Genomic DNA, 22,622 nt, shown 5'->3' on the forward strand with positions numbered 1-22,622 from the left:
CTATCTATCTGTTCCATGCCAGTACTCTGCTATTTTAATTACTATAGTTTTGTTGTATGCTTTTAAATACTTGCAGTTTGATTTTTCTTGTTCAACATTGCTTTGACTTTTCTGGAATATTGTGGTTTTATATACATTTTCTGACTGATTTCGACAACTTGGTAATGAATTGCATTGGTACTTGAATAGGGATTACATTGGATCTGTAAATTATGGTACATATTTTAATTATGTTGATTATTTTACTAAGTTAGTAGGGGATACAGTTCTACTTTTTGTGCCCTTATCTCATATATTTTAATGTTTAGCAACGTTTGTTGAAGAAATGCTTCACTTCTATGGTTAAATGTATTCCTAAGTGTTTGAATTTCAGGGACTGTTAAGAAGATGTTTCCTTGGTTTCTCTTTCAGCAAGTAGTTCATCGGCCTAGAGAAAACTGTTTTTGCAGGTTTTACACATAGGACTTAACTTGCCACTAAATTAAATTGCATTATCAATTCTTTTATTGAAATTTTACTTCTTTTTATCATTATGATTTTATAATACAATTCCATAGGAAAATAAATAAATACAGATTTCCCGTATCCCCTCCGCAACCCTTCCCCCCACTGAGTTCCCCTATATCATTAAAACAGTACAGTTCTTCATACACAGTCATGTGTCCATCATTGCGGGCATGGACAATGGCATAGAGTCCAGAATCCTATTGTCAAGGTATAGTAAACAGTTTCACTGTGAGTCCACCTTTGTCTGGAAGTAGAAATGCATACTACATTGTATCCTTACATCTGGATATGATAGCCTTCATTTCAGAGTTACTATATACCCCCTTAATTGAAAAACGACAACACATAATCAATAACAGGAAGAAAAATAAACATTTACAATGCCATGAAGTTAAATAACATCCTGTTAGATATGATAGTCATCATTACACAGTTATTCTTTGTCTGCTTAAATGAAGAGCCACAAAGCAAAATCAACAACAGGAAGAAAAAAAAAAAAAGAAACTAACAATAACAAGTTAAATAGCATGCTACTGAATGAGTAATGTGTCGCTGAAGAAACAAAAAGGAAAATGAAAAACCTTCTTGACGAAAATGGTGCTACTATATGATCTATGAATCATCAAAGAATTTAATCAGAAGACAGTGTTTTGAAGACATGAAACTAACAACAACAACAAAATTCCAAATCCAAGAGATATAGCTTCTACTGATCTTTGTTGGTGAAATGCGTCTGCTGTAGGCAACAAATAGATGAATTTTGTTTTTTAATCCAGTCTACTAATCTTTGATGTTTGATTGATTAATTTAAGCCATTTACATTCAGGGTTAATATGAATGGGTGGTAATTTGGTCCTGTCTTTTTAGCAATGGTTTGTTCATTGATTTATTCTTCTGTCGTCATTTTACTGGCATGTTCTTTGCATTTGCCTTTGGTTTTGTCTGGTGCTATTCCTCTTCTCTGTCAAGAGAACATCTTGAAGTATCATTTGTAGGGCAGGTTTGGAAGAGGCAAATTCTTTTAACTTTTCTTTACTATGGAAGAATTTTATTTCATTTTCAAAGACAAAAGAAAGTTATCCTGGGCTGACAATTTTTTTTTTTTCTTTTAGAATCTGGAATATGTCACTCCATTCTCTTCTTGCCTGTAGAGTTTCCTGTGAGAGGTCTCTTGTGAGTTTAATTGGATTTCTTTATTGGTCAGTTGATTTCTTTCATGTGCACATTTAAAGATCTTTTCCTTTTGTTCAATTGAAGAGAGCTTGATGATCATGTGTCTTGGTAAAGATAGCTTTTGATCAAGCCTTTTGGGAGTTCTGTTTCCCTCCTGGATGTGGTTTCCCAATTCTTTCTCTATATTAAGGAAATGTTCCCTTATTATTTCATTAAATATATCTGTAAAACCAGTTTCTCTTTCTGCACCTTCTGGGATTCCCATAACTCTTGGGTTTGGCACTTTAATTGTACCTTTCAATTGTGGAGTACTTTTTTTTTTTCTGGCCTGATCCAGCTCTGCTTTCAGCTTTTAGTTTGTTTCCCCCTGGTGACAGAAAGTATCTTCCAAATTTGAGTTTCTTTCTTCTGCCTCCTTTATTCTATTTTGGAGACTCTCCACTGTATTTTTAATTTGCTCCGCTGCATTCCTCACTTCTAATATATGAGCTTTCATTTGATTCATTTGCAGTGTGACATATTCCTTAAATTCCTTGAGTTCCTGCTTTACATGCTTCTCATTGTTGATAAGAAATTTTGTAACAAGTGTTTTGAATTCTGTATCTCCCATTTCCTTGAAATCCTACTCAGTTAACTCTGAGGTTGAGAAAGGGTTTTCTCATTTTCAGGGGACTCTTCAGTAATATCCATTGTGAATTTGTCTCTACTTTTGCTTTTGATCATTCTATTTCTGGTTATCAGATTCTCCTCCTTGGGGCAGGTTTCTAAGCTGTGTCACTCACAGGTCTAAAGTTTGACTTTACTTATTCCGTTGTTACATGGCTCTTTGTTTGCAGTCAGTTGTGCTACTTACTCCACCAAGTTCCAGGTCTGGGTTCTTAAGTTAGATTTCCACCATGATCTCTGTAGCCCCAGCTCCTGGCTCACTACACTCCAGCTCCTGTGATACCATGTTGAGGCTGCACCATTTTCTGTACAATCTATCTTCCACTTCTGTTTGGAGCAGGTCCCAAAATTATGGATTCATCAGGTGTCCTGTATAGCTAGCTTGTTGGTGGTTGTGCCCCTCCCCGAACCTGTTGGCTGTTAGTTCTGAGGGCCACACAGACCTGTTTTGACCCTTATGATGCCATAGTCTATATTATTTTCCTGTGGGATCAGTGCAAAGCACTAAGCTCAGTGGGTTCTCTCCCAGCTCATGCAAGCACAGCTCACTGTTGTCCCTGCAGTCTTAAATTCTTTGACACACCATGCAAAATGGTGCCTGATGTTCCTCTACTAGAGATCTTGATCCACTGGCTATCAGGTTTGATGGCTACCCAGTCCTATCATGGGTGGAACCTGTAGGATGCCATGTTGCTGCAGTTTACTGAGCCAGAAATTAGTTCACTCCCAGCTCAGTGCATTCGCAATACTGTCCATAACCCTTGCCTACATAAACAATATGGTTCTATTGCACAGACTGGGTTGTGAAATCCACCTTGTTGTTGCACTGACCGTATGGGATCTGTGTTCTGTCTCTTTTTCCTGATCAAACCAAAAGCCAGCAGGATGGGCAGTTCTTTGTCTGGGTTCACCATCTAAACTCCCATTGAAAATCCATTCCACCTGGTTGCTGGTGTTGTTTTGGCTGCAGGTGCTATTCAGATAGCCATTCGCTGAATGCCACTAGGGTATCTGTGACTGCAACACTGCACCATTGTGTCTGCTGCTTTCCTGTGTCCGTTTCCTCTACTGTTGTTCTGCCCTCTCCTATTTCCTGGAATGTGCTCTCTCTGTTTCAAACTGGCTAATATTTCAACATCTGTTTACATGAGTTGTCACCCTATTCCGCGATCTTGATTCTCTGCTTTACCAATTCTGAAAGAATTTGGTGCAGTTTTTTTTTAATGTATTCATTTATTTTGTTATTTCATACTATATTTCCATAGGTCTGGGATTCCCCCCTCCCAAATCCTAAGCCTCCCTCCCTTCCACTGATTTTCCCTATATTATTGCAGTTGTAATAATGAACAATCATAAGTTCATGATTTTGCTATTCCCTCCAATGGTTCACACCACAAGCAGCCACAACGGCTGGAGCTGAGCCAATCTCAAGTCAGGAGCCAGGAGCTTCTTCCTGGTTTCCTAAAGCTTTGGACCATCCTCAACTGCATTCCCAGGCCAAGGGCAGGGAGTTGGATGGGATGCAGGGCCGCCGGAATTAGAACTGGCACCCATATGGGATCCTAGCAAGTTCAGACTTTTTTTTTTTAATTTTTACTTTTTTTATTGGAAAGGCAGATATACAGAGAGGAGAGACAGAGAGGAAGATCTTCCGTCAGATGATTCACTCCCCAAGTGAGCACAACGGTCCATGCTATGCCGATCCGAAGCCAGGAGCCTCTTCCGGGTCTCCCACGCGGGTGCAGGTTCCCAAAGCTTTGGGCCATCCTCTGCTGCTTTTCCAGGCCACAGGCAGGGAGCTGGAAGGGAAGCGGGGCTGCCGGGATAGAACCAGCGCCCATATAGGATCCCGAACGTGCAAGGCAAGGACCTTAACCATTTGCGCCACCGCACCTGACCCAAGGCAAGGACTTTAATCGCTATGCCACTGTGCTTGGCCAAAACAAGAACAATTTAATGTCTTAATTCAAAAATAATAATTGTTATCTAACAGAAACTTATTCAGTAGCAATATCTAAGAATCAATGGGCCACTATTTGCTTCTCCATAAACCATAAAGTGTGAAAATTCTGTATGTGTGTCACACTAAAAAACTGAATGAATTTTACAATATATCATATTCCCTTAAGGAAGAGATTCAGGGAACAAGTTTGCCCTTTAAAATGTATTAATTTACCTTGAACTAAATGAATCAACTTGAGCATTGCTTTAAGCGGTTTGCTAGCAATTCCGAAAAATAATCTAACACCTGGTATGCGGTATTTTAGATTAAAATTTTCTTCAATTTTGTTGCACGCTGTCAGTGTTATAAATGATGTGCCACAACTTAGAGTACTATAAAGCCTACACATTAATGTGCAATCCTGGTTACAACAATAAAACTTGTCTCTGCAGATCATTGCATTATAGTAATTTATTTCAGCAAATTCTTTGCCTCTCCATTTCTATACTAATCTTATTTTAATTATAACACTGATGCAGCTTCCTAAATAATTATTATTTGCATCTGTATTTTGCACAATTGGCATGTTAAGTAGTAAGTCTTTCCATAAATCCCAAATTATTTTCTGCATTGTAAATGGGACTAGTTTCTCAGTAAACATCAACAATAGCTTTAACAAATTTCTAAGTTTAAGCTTGTGGACTTTGAAGGATTTCCAGCCATCCTCCAAATGTTAGAGAGAGCACTTTGCATGTTATTGAATAATTGTGTTCAGTGGCAGTCCACAAAAAAAAAGGCCCGCATGCGTGAAGATGAGAAATGAGGGAAAGAGTGATGCTAGAGAAAGGCTTCATGAGTGACAGAAAAGTAGGAACAAAAAATAATAATCTGTTGGATGTAATCTCACCTCTGGAATCCAGGATGAAATGTGACAGAAATGACACATCTCCTGGAAAAGGGAACTTTTGTTGGGATTTATTTTACATCTTATGTTAAAGTTTAATCCTGGTTACATTTACATTGTGTGCCAAATGATTGCCCCCACTTGTTTGATTCTGAAATATAAATGAACAAGGGGGGATGGTTTGTTATTTAGAAAACTATCTGTAGTGAAGACTAATGAGGGGAAATCATAAGCTGTTTGAGGAGGATGTTTAAGGAGACAGTGACATTATTAGCTCATTATTTATTTATTTATTTGTTTGTTGGCATAAATCTGAGTCTGTCAGTAAGTTTATGTGTGTGGTGACAGACTCTCATATGGGTACCAGTTCCTGTCTCCATTATTCTACTCTAATTCAGCTCCCAGAAAATGCTCCTGGAAGGTATACAAGATGCCCCAATGGTGTGGACCCCTAACACATATCTGGAAGTCTTGCAATTCCCTACTTGCAGACAGCTTATCACAGCCATGGCCAGGGTGACCTTCCTGGGAATTAGCCTGCACATATATCTCTTTGTCTTTTGCCTCCTCTTCCCTCAAATAAATTAATGCATCTTAAAAAAAAAAGACTGAATCTATCAGATAAGGTTATTAATATCTCAAACCTACTTAATATTCATTTTACTGTGATAATCAGGAATTTGTAATAATGTCTTGGTTGAATAAATTTTCACTATCACAAGACAGCAACTAAAGAACAAGCTCTATTCTTTATATACGGAAGGTTCTGAGATATTTTATATTTGATTTTTGGATAGTCTCCATTTCATTCTACAATGAAAAGATAATATTTATCTTTTACTTTCTTTAATACCCAGGGACCAGGAAGAGTCATGCATCAAACTCCATTTAAAGTCTTCTGAAAGAAGATGGCCCTGTTGTCACTAAGATTTTAGAATTCTAACCCCCAGAATGATGATAAACAATGCTTTGAAAGGAGGAGGGATTAGAGAGTGGGGTGGTGGAGGGGAGAGAGAGAGAGAAAGGAAGTCAGGAGCCAGGAGACTCCGCCAAGTCCCCTACATGAGCACAAGGTCCCAAGGACTTGGTCCATCCTGCACTGTCTTCTGAGGTCACAGCAGGGAGCTGAATGGAGAACAGTGCAGTTAGGACATAAACTAGCACCAATATGAGATGCCAGCGCTTGGAGGTGGAGGATCAACCAAATGAGCTATGGCCTGCATCCCAGTTTCTTTATATCCCCTTGCTTATGTTGGCCACCAGCAGAGAGCTGGATGGAAAACTGAGGCTCTGAGATGCCAATCTGTTCTTCTATGGGATGCCAGTGTTGTAGGCTGCAGCTTAACTGCTATGCCATGATATCAGCTGCAAGTGATACTGTGTTGTAGCAGTCCTTGTAAAAATACCAGAGTGCTGCGGTGAGTCTGGTTTTCACCATGGGATTCCTTATGACTCTGATCAGCATCATTCCGTATGAACGTAGACCTTGGCAAAGCTGAGTCACAGCTCTCCAGAAACACCATGGTTTTAGTTACTTTTGTTTGCAAATTGGCTTATTCCCCAAGACCATATCATGATTTTAATGTTTTGTCTTTATGTTTCTCCAGTGTGTTTTCAAATTACAGAGTTTTTTTTAATAGAGTTTCACTACATCATTCCTATTCGCCAATAAAAGTTGACTTGTAATGATACATTGCTATTTTGTAAGGCAGCCTGGCTTTGATGACAAAACTATCAAATCTAGGATAACACTGCCTTGTTGTTTGTCACATCCCTGACCGTTACTAATAAAGGAATTTATGGTACTTAGGCCCTATTTTCTGTAAAAATGTGAATGCTAATTATAACATAGAGCTGTAAAAATTAAATGAATTCATCATTCAGGTGAACACTTCAAACAACTGTGTGATATAGAATCTACCCTTAAATGCAGGTGCTACTCACAACAGAAGTGACGGGGCCTTTACCTCCTCATACAGCCTGACCTTTCTTTCATGGTGTGATAAGTGAATTATGGAAAACTGTGCAATCTTGAAAACTTTTGTCAAAATTTTACTACAATGAAATTTCTGAAGATAGTATATAAATACATCTCATCTAAATTTATAGAAAAATTAAGAAACTGATATTGAGTGCTACGAAAAATTTTAATATGTATTCTTTTTAAATTATTTTCTTTTTCATTAATATTTTATTATAATCTTACATAGTTGATTAGGGTACAAAAGATCAAGGGTTACAGGAAAGTGGGTAAGACCATTGTTTCCACACTAATATCATCATTTTTTTCCCCTGAATCCAGGGTCAGGGGAGAAACAAAGGGAGAAGCCCCACCCAGCCTCCCACTCATCCAAGGTCCCTAATGTGGGGCATGCTCTGAGGGTCTTGCTCAAGCAGTTTTGATAGTTCAACAGTTCTGAATTGCTGCCAATCTTGCCATTTCAAACAATATAAAATCTATTCAGAATCCATTGGCTGACATAGTCTTTTTATGGCTGGGCTCTGAGATCAGCAGTTCAGTTAGAGGGATTTCCAAAGAAACTTCATCTGAGAGGATCCCAGACCTCATTCTTGTGTGTGCTTGCCAGTAGAGGGTCCAGCACAGTCCGTCGCTCCAATCAGCTTATGCACATGCTGGTTGTTGTAATTGCTAGGTCAGTTCTGTTTCCAGCCTTATCTTCCACACAGTCAAACCTAATTCTGTCCACTCCATACCTGGTCCTCATGCAAACCAGTGGGAGCTGCAGCTTAGTCTCGGCAACTCCCCATGACTCTCACCAGGCCTGCCCCTCATCCTTGTTCCCAAGCTTGCCAGTATGTACCGCAGGCTCCTTTAGTCTGTCCCACATCCCATTTAGCTCTTGTGCATGTCAATGGGCATTGAAGCCTAGTTCAACCCAACCAACCCTACTATCCATCCCACATATATACTGGCAGGTGCCCTTCTGTCTAGCCACCCCTGCTCCTGTCCTGGTTTTTGTGCTCTCCAGTGGGAATGGTAACCCAAGAAGGAGGTGCACACTATTTCCCTCCTAGGCCACTCCCATTCCCTGATTATGCACTCTATAGGTGGTTCTGGATTTCAACTTGACGGATTTAGCCCCCAGTGCTAGCCTCTGCCAGCTGATGCTGCGGCAAAGCCCAACCAACCCTCATCCACTCTGATTTTTATTGCATCAGCTGGAAGAGTCAGCCCACCCTGACTTTTCCCTGATCTAGCTCACATGAGGCCCACAGGTGTTGTAGCCCTACCTGGTCTGGTCTGCCATATGCATTCTTAAATATTCAAGGCATATTAGAAAGTTTTGTAAATCTGTAATGTCTTCTGGTGGATTAAATAATCAAATTGAATACGTTTTGTGCTTCACAGATGAATCAAAGCCATCCCTCTAGCTGACAAAATGCTCTAGCTCATATGCTCCAAAAGTAAATTATTTAAAATCTCACCAATTTTATACATTTCTCTTTGAACCATCGTGTTTCTAACACATTAATAGTTATAAATTATATATTAAATTTCTCAAATGGGTTGCCTTATGTAGGATTGGTTACCTTGATATTCATTTCATGTTTAAATTTAAAATATTAAATCTGTAATTTCTCCATGTAGGAGAAATCTGAACATAATGAAGAAATATGAAATTTTAGACAAGAATAACGCAAGTGAATTAAATTTAATATAGATAAATGAACTCATTCTGGTAGAAGTACTCCCAAGAAGAAGCAAGTTAAGTTCCTTAAATGAAAGGGAAGCAGGATTGATGGTATCAATAACATTTCCTAATGTTGTTAAAAATTACTACTGAAAGAGACAGGTGTATTACCAGCTTAATTAATACAGAAAGTAAACGTCAGTGTGTTCATTTCTTCTTAATTTGAAATATATCTATTGTAAAGGTATGCTTCTGTCTTCAAAGCCTTTCTGAGACTATTCTGATACAATTTCATTATAATAAATTTTATGACAAAATCCTTTTAAATTTTGAATCAGGGGTTTAATGATTTAACATATAGTTGATGTTCTATCATATGCCTGAGAAAATATTACATGTACAATGTGTTCATAATGGAGTGAACTTACAGTTATCAAAGTTTTGGAACTCTGAAATGCACTAGCATTAACTTTAAATATACAACTGCAAAATAATCAATGATTCTAACTATTTAATGCATTCTAATCAAGAATTCTTACTGGCAAGTAAGTTATGAGAGATAAAATTAGCTCCTTTGGATATATGTATATGCAGGCATATTTCTTTTGATACACGATTCTACATAAATATATTATATATGTTGGTTGAAATGACAAGCATAGTATAGACTTTGGATATCATCAAATGCCTTTTATTTAGAACAGAATAAAGCAAGATAAAACAACATGCCCATTACTCTTTAATCACACAGAAAAGTATAAATCAAAATTGGCCAAGCTGTAGTGTTTTACAAGCACAGTTGCATTATAATTGTGACACATTTTCATTGCAGTCTAATGACCCTGAAGGATTTGACTTTCAAACAACCCCATATCTGCTGGAATTCAGTAAAATTAAAGTGACAAGTCCATGTTCAAAGTGTGAAATAAATGAATCTCAATGTAAACCTTAAACTTTATCACTTCATTATTCCTTTCAATTATGTTTTTAGAGAAATAAGGAAGATGAGACAGAGGGGTCTAGCATTGTGGCATTGCAGATTTAGCCACCATTCACAAGTTCTCATCTCATGATGGAGCACTGCTCTGAGTCCCAGCTGTATCCGCTCTCTCCACACCCTCCATCATCACCTACCTCAATCCTCCTCTTTCGACAGTTTCTTTCTCTCTTTCTTCTTTCCTCCATTCCTTCCTCCCTCCCTTCCTTCATTCTTTCCTTCCTTTTTCTGTTTTTTCTTTCTTCTTTTGTTTCTTTTTCTTTCACTTCCTTCCTTTCTTCTTTTTTGTTTTTGCAAGTCATGTATTAATTATTCAAAAGGGAGAGAGCTTAAGAGAGACAGAGTTGATCCCTCAGCTGCTTCACTCCCAAATGCTCACAATACCCAGGGTGATGTGCAGTTTCTGGGTCTCCCACATAGATGGTAGTGGCCCAAGTGGTTGATCCGGGTTTAACTGCCTTCTGGGGCACATGAACAAGAACCTGTGCCAGATGCTGGGGTCACAGGTCACAGTTTCACTACTGCAAAATATTATGGACCCCTTCTGTTGGGCATCTGGTCTGGCTCCATGCTAATGTGCCTGGGAATGCGGAGGAAGACAGTTGCTACCCACATGGGAGCCACTTACGGAACTTGGGGTTCAAGGACATATGAGCTTGCCTGACTTTTGTGGCCTTACAGGGAGTTATCTGTAAGTAACATCTATTTATTTGTCATTGTTTCACTGTTTCTAGTATTTTGCCTCTACAAGAAATAAATACTTGAAAGTATATATTGGAGGCTATTTTTTGATTCTGTAATACTTGATAAAATTATCAAATTAGAGCTATGATTTCACATCTCTAAAATACAGAAAATACTAAATGCATTGTATACTATATGTTATTTTTAACTGCATTTTCAGAAAAAAAACCTTCTTCATTTTGTCCCTTTGAATTTATACATAATGATAAGATGCTAAGGTGATTTCCATTATTTGATTTTAAAATAAATATTTATTTTACTTTTATTGGGAAGTCAAGTATACAGAGAGGAGGAAAGACAAAGATGAACATCTTCCATCCATTGATTCACACCTCAAGTGACTTCAACAGTCAGAGCTGTGTCTCCCATGTGTGTTCAGGGTCCCAAGGCTTTGGACTCTCTTTGACTGCTTTGTCAGGCCACAAGCAGGGAGCTGGATGCGAAGTGGGACCACTGGGACACGAACAGGAGGCTGTATGGCATGCCAGCGTGTGCAAAGCGAGGACTTTAGCCTCTGGGTTACTGCACTGGGCTCCCATTATTTTATTTTAATTAACCTCTTTATTTATAGAAAAAAGATTTATTTAGTAAGTTATTAGTGGAGGAAATACTACCATGGGACTTAAAAATATTTGATAATTTTTTCAGTGTTGTCTATATTTAGATAACATGATATACTTAAGTATTAACAATTGACAATCTTGTGATATTTGTGGCAAGCTTTTAAAATGATGATACTTTGACATTTCTATTTGCATAAAAAGTATTTATAAGTTTTGAAAATGTCATTAAAAGTACACATAGAAAATAAAATAAAATCATATTTAGTTTTATAATCCAAAGAATAATGATTACAAAATTGGGGTGCATGCAAATTACAGTGCCTGATTTTACATATTAGAAATATGTTTTCAGGAACAAGAAATTATGATAAACAATGATCAGCATTAAAGACATCCCAGCTGCTGAGTGCACAACAGCTCTTATGCTTTATGCTTTAAAAACACGTGGCCTAGCATTTTGGCCTGCCTGACATTTTCATTCTCATCTGCAAAATGGAGGAAATTATGGAATCACTTGCGTGGCATTTTGTGGAGTCCATTATTTAAAATATAAAACACATATATAAAGTGCCTGGTAAATAAAAATATGTCTACTAGCATAATGTTTGTTGACCAGATTTTCACATGATAGGTAGGACATTGAGAATTATTGTCTACTTAAAATTCTGAATAAAAGATCAGTTAACATACCTGATGAACTGAACTTATGGGGCCAAGGCTCGGGTGTCTCTGTTTAGACAGTCCTCAACTTGAGATCCAACACATCTTTCTGCAGTCCAAATTACATCTATAGTTGTGTTCATTTTTATGTCTAAGTGACAGAATTGATCCAAATCAGCAAGTGCCAGGAGCCGCATAATCAATGAGACAAGTGCAAATATGTAAGGTTTTATATCCAATATAATTATTTTGCAATGTGGTACTATCATGTATTAACATATTCAGACAATAAATCCAGGGTTCATCTATAACATCTTTATTTCATGATTCATTTTTTGGTTTATATAAATCCCCTCTTTGTTTCCTCACCCACTGTTGGCCTTCTGCTTTTGTTTATTTTTCTCTATTTTTTCTCCTCCTTAAATTTCTTTTACTGTATAAACACACTTAAAATGAAGGTCACACAGGACCCTCCAATACTTTACAGCATACTCTTGAGTACAGAGATAATACCAAAATCTTGCCCTATAAAGCTATTCTATTTTGTATTAAAACTATTATGATAATACATATAATCCAATTTCTGCTCAATTTGTCAGGCAGGTAGGCATAACGTGCCATCTTGTGGAAGTGACACAAATGATCTCTGGCAGAAGCAATGGCTGTTTTGGAAAGATGAGAAAATAAAATCATTATCGGGAATATTTAGGGAAGTAAGGACATTGTCCACCTGCATGCTAGGCTACTTCAAAACCCAGACTATTCTACGAGAAGAAGGCACGCCTCCGTTGTTGCCTATAATTACCATATTCACAACTTTTAAACAGAAGCACAGAGTCTAATATGTTGGATACAAATTCAAATATTTAATATCAACATTAATGCAGAAAATATGTTCTGCTTTCTATTTCTATGGAAAATATTTGAAAGCGCATTTTCATGACTCTAAATGTCCTGCACCATGTATATTTTTATGATCCAGGTATCCAAACTTGGATTTGAATCCTCAATTTGTTATCCTGGATCATACTGTGAACATTAGTCAGCATTTTGGAACCTCAAGCTGCACCTAAAGTTAGTACCTACCAGTTATAAAGATATTCTGATAGGATGGGTACTAAGAACCTGAATAATGGTGCTGCCTCAAAACATACTGGTTTGCTTCTTAAACATACAGTACTTTTCTAACAGTATTGTCACAAAACTTAGGATTTTCAGGAAAATCAGAAAATATACAGAGAAAGGGACAAAACAAAACAAAAAAAATTCCTTTTTTGCTCCTAAATGTATATTTGATATTCTAAGGAATGATAGAACTATACTCTGACAGGGTGATATACCTAACAGTTGTTAAGCATGCAGGAGATAAAGCAGTAGTCATCACGACCACATCAGAATTAAACCTCATGGCACAAAGGAAAAGCAAAGGCAAAAAAGGTATATAACTTGACACTTTGCTGCAAACTTTTCCAAGGTTTTGTCATCTGAAAGTTAACATTTTAAGATAAAGGCATCTCAATCCCACGATTCTTTGTTTCCGGTTTGTTGATGACAGCCTCCTTTCAATCCAATCACTCTGAAAACGTAAGAAAAGCTTTGCAGAGCAGAGCAGCACCATAAGCAAACGGCCACTTCACTATTTGTTAAATAGGGTACAGGGGGAACGTTTATTCCATCTGTTATTTCAGCTAATCTGCATTTCTGCTCTGAATGTGTTTCATGGTACTCCAGTGAGTGAAGAACACTGATGTTTTATTTTAGGACCAGAATATTCTGGAATAATTGGCTTTTAGTGGAGATCTGCCATCATGAGCCAGGTCTTAAAATATACCAATTTTCAGAATTTTGTGGTCAGGGAGGGATACTTTGAAAGTATATTAGGTTGGCATATACTGCTACTAAAATGTGACTTTATGGTTATTAGCTGGAAAAAATACTGTTAGAATACAACCTGGACAACAGTAGAGGTTTACCTGAAATTTTCTTGCATTACAAGAACAATTAAAACATGCAGTAGACATAAGGGTTTTTCTGAATATAGTAAATTAATATTCTGAAATAAATTTTGTAATAGCCAAATAATATTATTGTGCTGTGAGTGTGAATTCATGATAAGGCAATCACATGGTGAATTACACAAGCATGGCAACCACAAGTCAACATATGGGGACAGAAAGACACCAACAAAAATATAAGAGAAGATGGAAGCATTTAATTAATTTGTCACAAACTACTAATGTACACCCTTCATCGTTTTTATAACTGATGGGAGGACTAAAAATGTGACCATTGTGCATTGATTTATCTTTAGAATAGTTGAGTTTAATGGAATAAAACATACTCAATTTATATGTTTGAAATTTTCCACTTACACTATGTGTTTTTGCAGAATTTATTTAGTCAAAAAAAAAGGGGCGGGAGGGAGAGAAAAAAGAGCCTGCACTCGCTGATTTGTTCACCAAAAGTCTGCTGGAAATGAGAGTGAGGGCTGGTGTGGAACCCATAGCCAGGAACTCAATCCAGGTCTCCACTTGGATGGTAGGAACTCAGCTACTGAAGCCATCCTTTCTGCCTGCCCACTTACCAGAAGCAGGAGCTGGGAGTGGGACCCGGAATCCAAGTCACACACTCTCGGCAGTTCATGGGTTTTGTATCATTAACTGACAGGACTAAAGCTGTAATGTTATGGCTTCCTCATCTGCTTTGGCCTCACGTGTCAAATGTAAAATGGATACGTGGACACTGAGTAGAGGGATACACTAAAAGTTTCACAGCAAATTGAAAGTTAAACCCGACAAGCAATTAGGTCAACACAATAATTTTAATCACATGAATTAAATGACACTTCACAATATTGAAGACTAAACACAGTACAACTTTGCCATATGCCCTTCTACATGTTGTTTGTAAAGGACAGAATGAATTACTCATTCTGATTTATCAAAGATCCCGTCATATCATTTAAAAACGCATATCAACAGGAAAACAAGATGATTTCAATCTACTGTTATTACAGCTGGTATACCTACAAAAGCACACCTGATGGGATGGAGTAAGAGAGCACTAATAAAAATAACTTATTAACTTTACTGTATTAAGAGCAAAAATTGTTCATTGTTAAACCTAATGGAGCAACAGAATTGAGGTGTTCCCAGACCTTGGTGTAGGGAGAAAGCAATGTAGACTAGGATCCTTTTGGGGTGATGTGGACTTGCATCAAGGGACCAGGTTTGCCAGGAACCTCCAAAGGGAGGGAAGAAAGGAGCTAAATACAGCAAAAATAAATATTCCTTAAAGAATATGCACTAAATACAGGGATACATTTACAGTCGTTTACACATTTACAGTGGTTTGAATATTATGAATATAAAATGTGATATTTACCCTCACTTTTCACCCGACCACTATAAAAGTTTATGAAACTGAATTGACAGTGATCAGAGTCCCAGTACCAGAGCAGCATGCTGAATTCTGGAGAGAGAATTTGAATAGCAAATACATTAGGCTGAAACTCAAATAGTTACGATGATGTTCATTTTTACTGTAACCAGGATGGCATAACAATACGTTACACATCATAAATCATAGCATCTGAAATTAAATGTAATGGTACAACAAATATCAAAAGCAATGAATGAATAATGGACTAGCGTGGGGCATCTGTTACAGCGGTGTATTCCTGATCTGGGATACCCGTATCACTGTCACAGCGCTGAGTCCTGAACACCCCACTTCTCACGCAGCTTTTCAGCCAACACAGAATGTGTAGAGGAGGCAGTTGATAGCTCCAATACATGTCCCTTGCCACTCCTACGGGATACCTAGGAAGCCCTATCTGGCAGTTCAGGGAATCTGTAAGGTGAACACTCAGATGAATGATCGCTTGTCCAGTTTTGGCTAAATGAGATGATATATTCATATTATGAGTCATTTTTATTCCTAAAGTTAAATCCTTGAATTACAATTATACATTGATAATGATTCTGAGTGAGGTATTTTGCCTTAGAAATGCCATTTTAATTAACTTCACAATTTTACTTAGGTTCTAAAAATATGTAAGAACCTTGAATAAATTATTCTCAGCATATATTAACTTAAGTAATCAATAGTTGTAAGTTAAACTGCAAACACTGTAACAAAGTCAATACTATTATTATACATTTTCTTTTTTAAGGGCAAACTTATAGAGAAAAAGACAGACAGTATGACCTTCCACTACTGGTTCACTCCACAAATGGCTGCAATGGCTGCATCTGAGATGATCTGAAGCCAGGAGTTTCTTCCAGGTTTCCCTCACTGATGCAGATACCCAATAAGTTTGGCCATCGTCCACTGCCTTCCCAGGCCATAAGCAGTGCCACTGTGGGATCTCAGCACTTGTAGGAGGATGTTTGAGTGGTAAGAATAACTCTGATGATATTTCTGTGTATGTGTATCATGTGCGTGTGCTTGTTTTCTTGATAAAAACAAAAAATTGGAAAAAATCAAATTTTGGATTTTATCCAACCATGTATTTTGTGTTAAAATAGCTCATGGCATACAATATCTGCCACTGAGAAAAAAAGGAGCAGAGAAGCATGATGTAATTTGAAATGATGAAGAAAATTTGCTAGAGAAAAAACACTGACGTAGCAGAATAGAATGAATGAAATGACTGAGGTTAGAATGTTCCCAAACCTACAAACTCATCTAAAAGAAGATGAAACAGGGGCCCAAAATATGCAAGCAAAAACTTCAAGAAATAGTATAAAGCTTTTTCTTATTCTCTTACTACTTAGGAGACAAGAAAAAAACGCATGTGGTTGGGGCATACCAAGGGTACCCTGGTTAGTGCCAATGAATAAACCAGTTTTCATTGATGTTATAAAACACAATCTAGGGATTGATCTAAAGATGACAAAAATGATACCATCAGTATGATACCAAGCTTTCATTGAGCCCTCTTCATTGGTTAGGATAATTATTCTTGCAATTCATTGAACAAACGATGGAATGAATTCTTTATAAAAGAGCTATTTTTTGGAGATATTTAAATTTTTATATCCAATTTGGTATCTACAACATCCATCAGGATCAGTCATAGAATTTCCGTTTCAAAGAATTGGTGAGTCCGGGTTGAACTAGTCTGTTCTCTGTCATCCAGGCTTTGACCTAATTGAGGCTGACTTGGTGGGCATTTGCAAGATGAATCAGTGAATGCAAGATCTCTCTCTGCCTCTGTAATACACACTACTACCCCTCAAATTAAATTTTAGAAACTTGCTTAGAACTTTCTCAATCATAAAGAATCAATACAATTATAGTCATAATTATTAAGTGAAAGGTAACAAATACACAGTACTAACTGCTCATCTTCAAAAATAAAACATAATTTCAGTGCATGCAGAAGATATTGTATTACTGTGTGTCTCCCACATGTCATAAAGCTTAGCACTATATCATTATTTTTACTATGTATTTGGCTTTCAGAAAGCTAATGCTTCATTGTACTGCTATCATAAGTCGTCTTTAAGATTTGGATAAAATATTTCATCTGTACTGGAGAAGGTTTTCTGAGAAATCTAACAATTTCATTATTACTTTTGTTTTACCAAATATCATTACTTCTTAATACGTCAAGAAAATGAATCTGAGTTTGAGAAATAAACATCTCAACTAATTAACACTTTCTACCTCAAGCATTCAATCACAGTTCAGTTTAATTAAAATATATTATTTTGTCAGCTCACACGGAAATACGCTGCATTATAAATATCTGTGTAATAGCCACCATAAACCAAATGTATATTAAAAAAGCTGTATAAAATAAAATGAACATTTTGATACAATAATCAAGATAATAAATTATACAGTGTTAAATTAATAATATACATTCAATAATGTTGAAAACTTGTAGACTACTTCTTTAACATAAATTTTCTTTTGAAATATGTTTTGTTCAAGATGACTTTCTTTGACATTTTGGCAATTCATGAGCCTTCGGTTGGGAGTTTTCAAAATAACATTGCAGCCAAGGAAATATTAAACAGGAAGATGCAACGGAAATGCTACAAAGCTATAAATTTATCTTAGAGTTTGATTTTTTATACTACTCACCAGGCAGAAAGACATCTTTAAAGTTTATTTTGACAGCATCACTCTTTAAAGGCAGGCTATAAATTCTAAATAATTGTCTTCAAAGTTCCAGGTTCACAGCCATTTTCTGAGCTTCATATATCAAATCGTTTCTATGTCAGTGTTATGCTGTGCATACTCTTTGTCCTATGCCCTGTCACATGCTTTCCCCAGGACATTTTATTTACTCCTCTTTTAATCTAGACATTGCATTCCCCTTTATTTCTCATTTCATTATTGTGTTCAATACCGTGAAAAAACTGATTTTGAAGGTTTTAAAAATTTAATATTGACTGCATTAACTTAGGTACTTCAATAATCACTGCATTAAAATTCTAAATATTTTGTATTGTCTGTAGAGAAAATAAATAGAATTTATGAAAGAGATACAGATTGCATTTATGTAAAAGAGAGTCGTATGGTGGGCTCAAGACCATGTCTGAGGTTTATGACAAGCAGAAGTAAACTAACTAAGCCCTTGTGCAACTGTCTCTTATCCATTTTCCACCAAAATACCCGTGAATAATGTAGTCTACTTTCCATCAGTTGGGAGCAAAATGTCACACTCTAAGTACAACTGTCCCCATGGCGACTTCTGCGAACTGCGCTTGTTATAAAGAGCTGCATACAACCGGCGTGGCAGCTGTGGAGCATCACCGTCACTCCGAGCACACCTTGTTCAACAGAAACAACTGCTTCATTGTAGAACTGTGGACCACTGGAAGCAGATCAATGTGCCATGTGCCTAGGGCAACTGCCAGAACTCGCTGCAAGGAAGAAACCCCTTGGGTGAGCTTCTCGTAGAACCAGTTGGTAGAATTTCATCCCCAGGGGTGATTTCTTTTTGTACAAGCAAAAGTTCCCAATACTGCGTTTGAGTTGAAGATTGATCTCATACAGATTTTGATTACTATAGGCCTCTGGGCACGCAGTGAGGACGTGTAGAGCCTGCAGTTTACTGCATAAATACATTCCCGGTTAATTATATCGCCCTTGCTAAGTTGAGATGGGAGGATAGTTAGCACTTCTGTTATAATCCCAATAACTTCAAAAAATAAGGAATTGCTAATTTCTCAGAGGAACACAAAAAGCATTCCAAATCACAGACAACAAATAATGAAATATTTATTCCAACAGAAATATAAATTAAGAAGGGGATGCAGCAAAGGGCAAAGTTAACATAATGGTGCCACATACACAAAAATATTTAATATGTAAAATATTTTATCTCTCTTCTGATTATCTTCTTTCTCTCCTTAGTATCCCTCATAGTGCTAGTAAAATAAATTTCCATTGAGTAAAATTGTCCCTGATCTGTTTTTTAAAAATCATTTATTTTATTGGAAAGATGTACTTAGAGAAGAAGAGACAGAAAGATAAAATCATCTTTCTGCTGGTTCATTTCCCAATTGGGCGCAAAAGCTGGAGCTAAGGTAATTGGAAACCAGGAGCCAGGAGCTTCTAATGGGTCTTCTGCACAGGTGCAGTGTCCAAGGCTTTGGTTCAACCTCTACTGCTGCCCCAGACCACAGTCAGGGAACTGAATGGAAGTGGGGCAGCTGAGAGATAAACCAAAACCCAAATGGGATCCCAATGCTTGCAAGGTGAAAATCTAGCCAGGGAACCATCATGCTGGACCCATATCCCTGAATGCTGACAAGACACCACGGAGAGACATGTGCATCTTGAGTCTAATACAACAGTGAGGATAGAAGTTATACTTTGAGAAAAACTTTTGACAAAGTTCATTTGTAAAAAAAAAAAAAATCTCAAATATATAATCTTACTTAACAGATTCTTAGCAGACTCATTACCGGAAGAATATGCTAGTGACAGGTGAACATAGGAAAAGATGTTTTCCATTAAGGCATCAGGAAAATGTAAATTCAAATAATAATGAGGTGCCCCATATGCCAGTAAAAATGGACAGAACCTGAAGCAATGATAGTGCAAACCTTTGAAGAAGATGGTGACGAATAAGTGGTTGTAAATATTTGGAGTTGGAGGAGGGATGAACTACAGATCACAAAGGATTTCAGGGTGAGGAAAATGCTGTGATTTACAAATACTTCGATAGGAACTTCCAGGTCAAATCTAAGGCAAGTGCAACCATGACAGTGAACTTTAATGTAAAACAGGGACTAAGTGATGATACTTTTTTTTTTTTTTTAAGATTTATTTTTGTTATTTTGTTATTGGAAAGGCGGATGTACAGAGAGGAGAGACAGAGAGGAAGATCTTCCATCCGATGATTCACTCCCCAAGTGAGCGCAACGGGTCGATACTACGCCGATCCGAAGCCAGGAGCCTCTTCCGGGTCTCCCACGTGGGTGCAGGTTCCCAAAGCTTTGGGCCGTCCTCGACTGCTTTCCCAGGCCACAGGCAGGGAGCTGGAAGGGAAGCAGGGCTGCCGGGATTAGAACCGGCGCCCATATGGGATCCCGGGCATGCAAGGCGAGGACCTTTAACCACTTGCGCCACCGGGAGTGTGGGGAGATGAGTTGTGTTAACTGTGTCACATGGTGTATCTGAGGCCAAAGGGAATGTAAAGGATTTTCTTTATTTGATCTTACTGCAAACCTACAACATTTGTAAAACTAAATAAGTAAGTAAATAAACAAATGAATATCTTAAAGAAACATGCATCTTAGAAGTTCCTAAAGGTGTGTAAAGAAAGCAGATCAAATTCTATGTAGTGAAGTCATAGCAGAAAACTTCCCTACTATGGAGACTCTATAGAATATCTAAGTGCAGGATGCACATAGAACTTCTAACAGGCATGATAAGGAATGGCCTCCACAAATACACATTATAGTCACACTGTCAACAATGACACATAAAGAAAACATTTTGAAATGCACATGAGAGCAATGCAAGTTTACCTTCAAAACCCCTGAACACAAACAGCCTAAAAAACTGAGTCGAAAGATGCAGATGGATGAATGAATGTAAAAGTAAGACACACCTGCTTGCTTCCTAAAGGAAATATACATCACCAAATAAACACACAGAGTGAAAGAGAAAGGATTGAAAAGTTATTCCGTGTCTTCACAAATGATCAGTAGTTATCTAAACGAGAAGCTGAAGATGGAGACACACGTGATCATTAGATTTCCAATAAGATATATGCTACCTATGAATTAACTCCGTACATATTTATATTCAGTTAACTCTGATATAATATTCAAGATTAGAGATATTTTAAGAAATTTGCTTCAAGTCTATTTACATGAAGTGCTGGAAGCCTTCAGTACTTCTTACCTCAAACATGCATTAAGCTCTCAGTCATAGCCCAGTGACTAAATCATCACCTTGCAGGCTCCAGGATCCCAGATGGATGCTGGTACATATCCCAGCTGCTCCATTCTCATCCATCTTCCTGCTTACGGCCTGCGAGAGCAGTCAAGCATAGCCCAAGGGATTGGGACCGTGTGCCCTTGTGGGAGACCTGGAAGAAGCTCCTGGTTCCTGGTTAGGGTCAGCTGAGCTCTTTCGGTTGCAGTCACTTGGAGAATGAAGCAGAGATGAAAAATCTTTCTTTTTGTATCTCCTTCTCTCTGTAAACCTGCCTTTCCAATAAAAAAATAATAGTTTTTTTAAAAAAAGAAAGCTAAAAAATGATCAGTTATACTAATGTTCTTGAAAGTCCAATAATGTCTGAACTCAGTCTTAATTCATAGGTTTTCAAGGGTGATAAAAGAATGTCGTGTTTCTCCTTTGACTGGAAACTCCAAGGGGAATCTAAAGCCAGGTACCCAAGCATTAATTAATCATTTTATTCGGGTGTCTTTCTTAATGATCATGACTTTTGTTAATGTTAATCATTATGTGTTTGAATCTGTTCAGTGATATGGAATTCAACTTTTTGATAGTACTTTTATATTAAGACATGACAGAGTGTTTGAAACTGTTTTGTATATTTAAAATGCAGTCATCCTAGCATTCCTCCTCTCTGGGTAATATCCCTTTGCTTTTAGTTGTTATGAAGTTGGACATCATAGCCAAGTTGCAAATACTGGACTGTTTGAAAACAATTCCAATTTTCTTGTTCATGAAAGTGTTGCGAGGTCCTTCCACTTTATTACATGGCCACATTCTGAATTTTGATTAGGATTGATCGACTCAAATTTTTATTTTATGCTCCTCTGGAAGTGGGATTTCCAGAATTCGTCATTTCAGATAAAATTATATGGAAACACGAAATTGAAGTTAGCAGTTCCAAAATTTTTGACTAATTAAATTGGATATTTTTCAGCATTTTAATTATATTTTGCTTATTTAAACATTATAGGCTTTCCAAAATCTATGTGAATTGGTCTCTAGATTGAAACTGTGATTTATGATCACGACTGAGAAATTTCATTGAATCCTAGTTAATGTGAAGACTCAGTGACCCTAGTCCCTCTGAAATAGAAGAAAAATATTATAGATGTAGTTTGTTTGTGCTGAATGTTGGCTGCTATTAAATGTGACAGGCCCAGTACTTTACTGAATTTTTAATCTTCACATGTAAAACTGCTCTGTGTATTCTGCATCTGTCGGTTTCAGATATTCCAAATGACATCATTGCTAATGTGCCTTGCCTGTGTCAGTATCTGCGCTGATAAAAGATGAAGCACAATTATCTCTGTCTATCTTTCTTTCCCTCCCACTGTATTCTGTTTCCCTTATTTTCTTTCTCTTTATCTGTTTTTCAAAT

This window comes from Ochotona curzoniae, unplaced genomic scaffold (genome assembly GCF_017591425.1).
Source record: "Ochotona curzoniae isolate NIBS_2020 unplaced genomic scaffold, NIBS_Ocur_1.0 scaffold_4506, whole genome shotgun sequence".
Classification (NCBI taxonomy): domain Eukaryota; kingdom Metazoa; phylum Chordata; class Mammalia; order Lagomorpha; family Ochotonidae; genus Ochotona; species Ochotona curzoniae.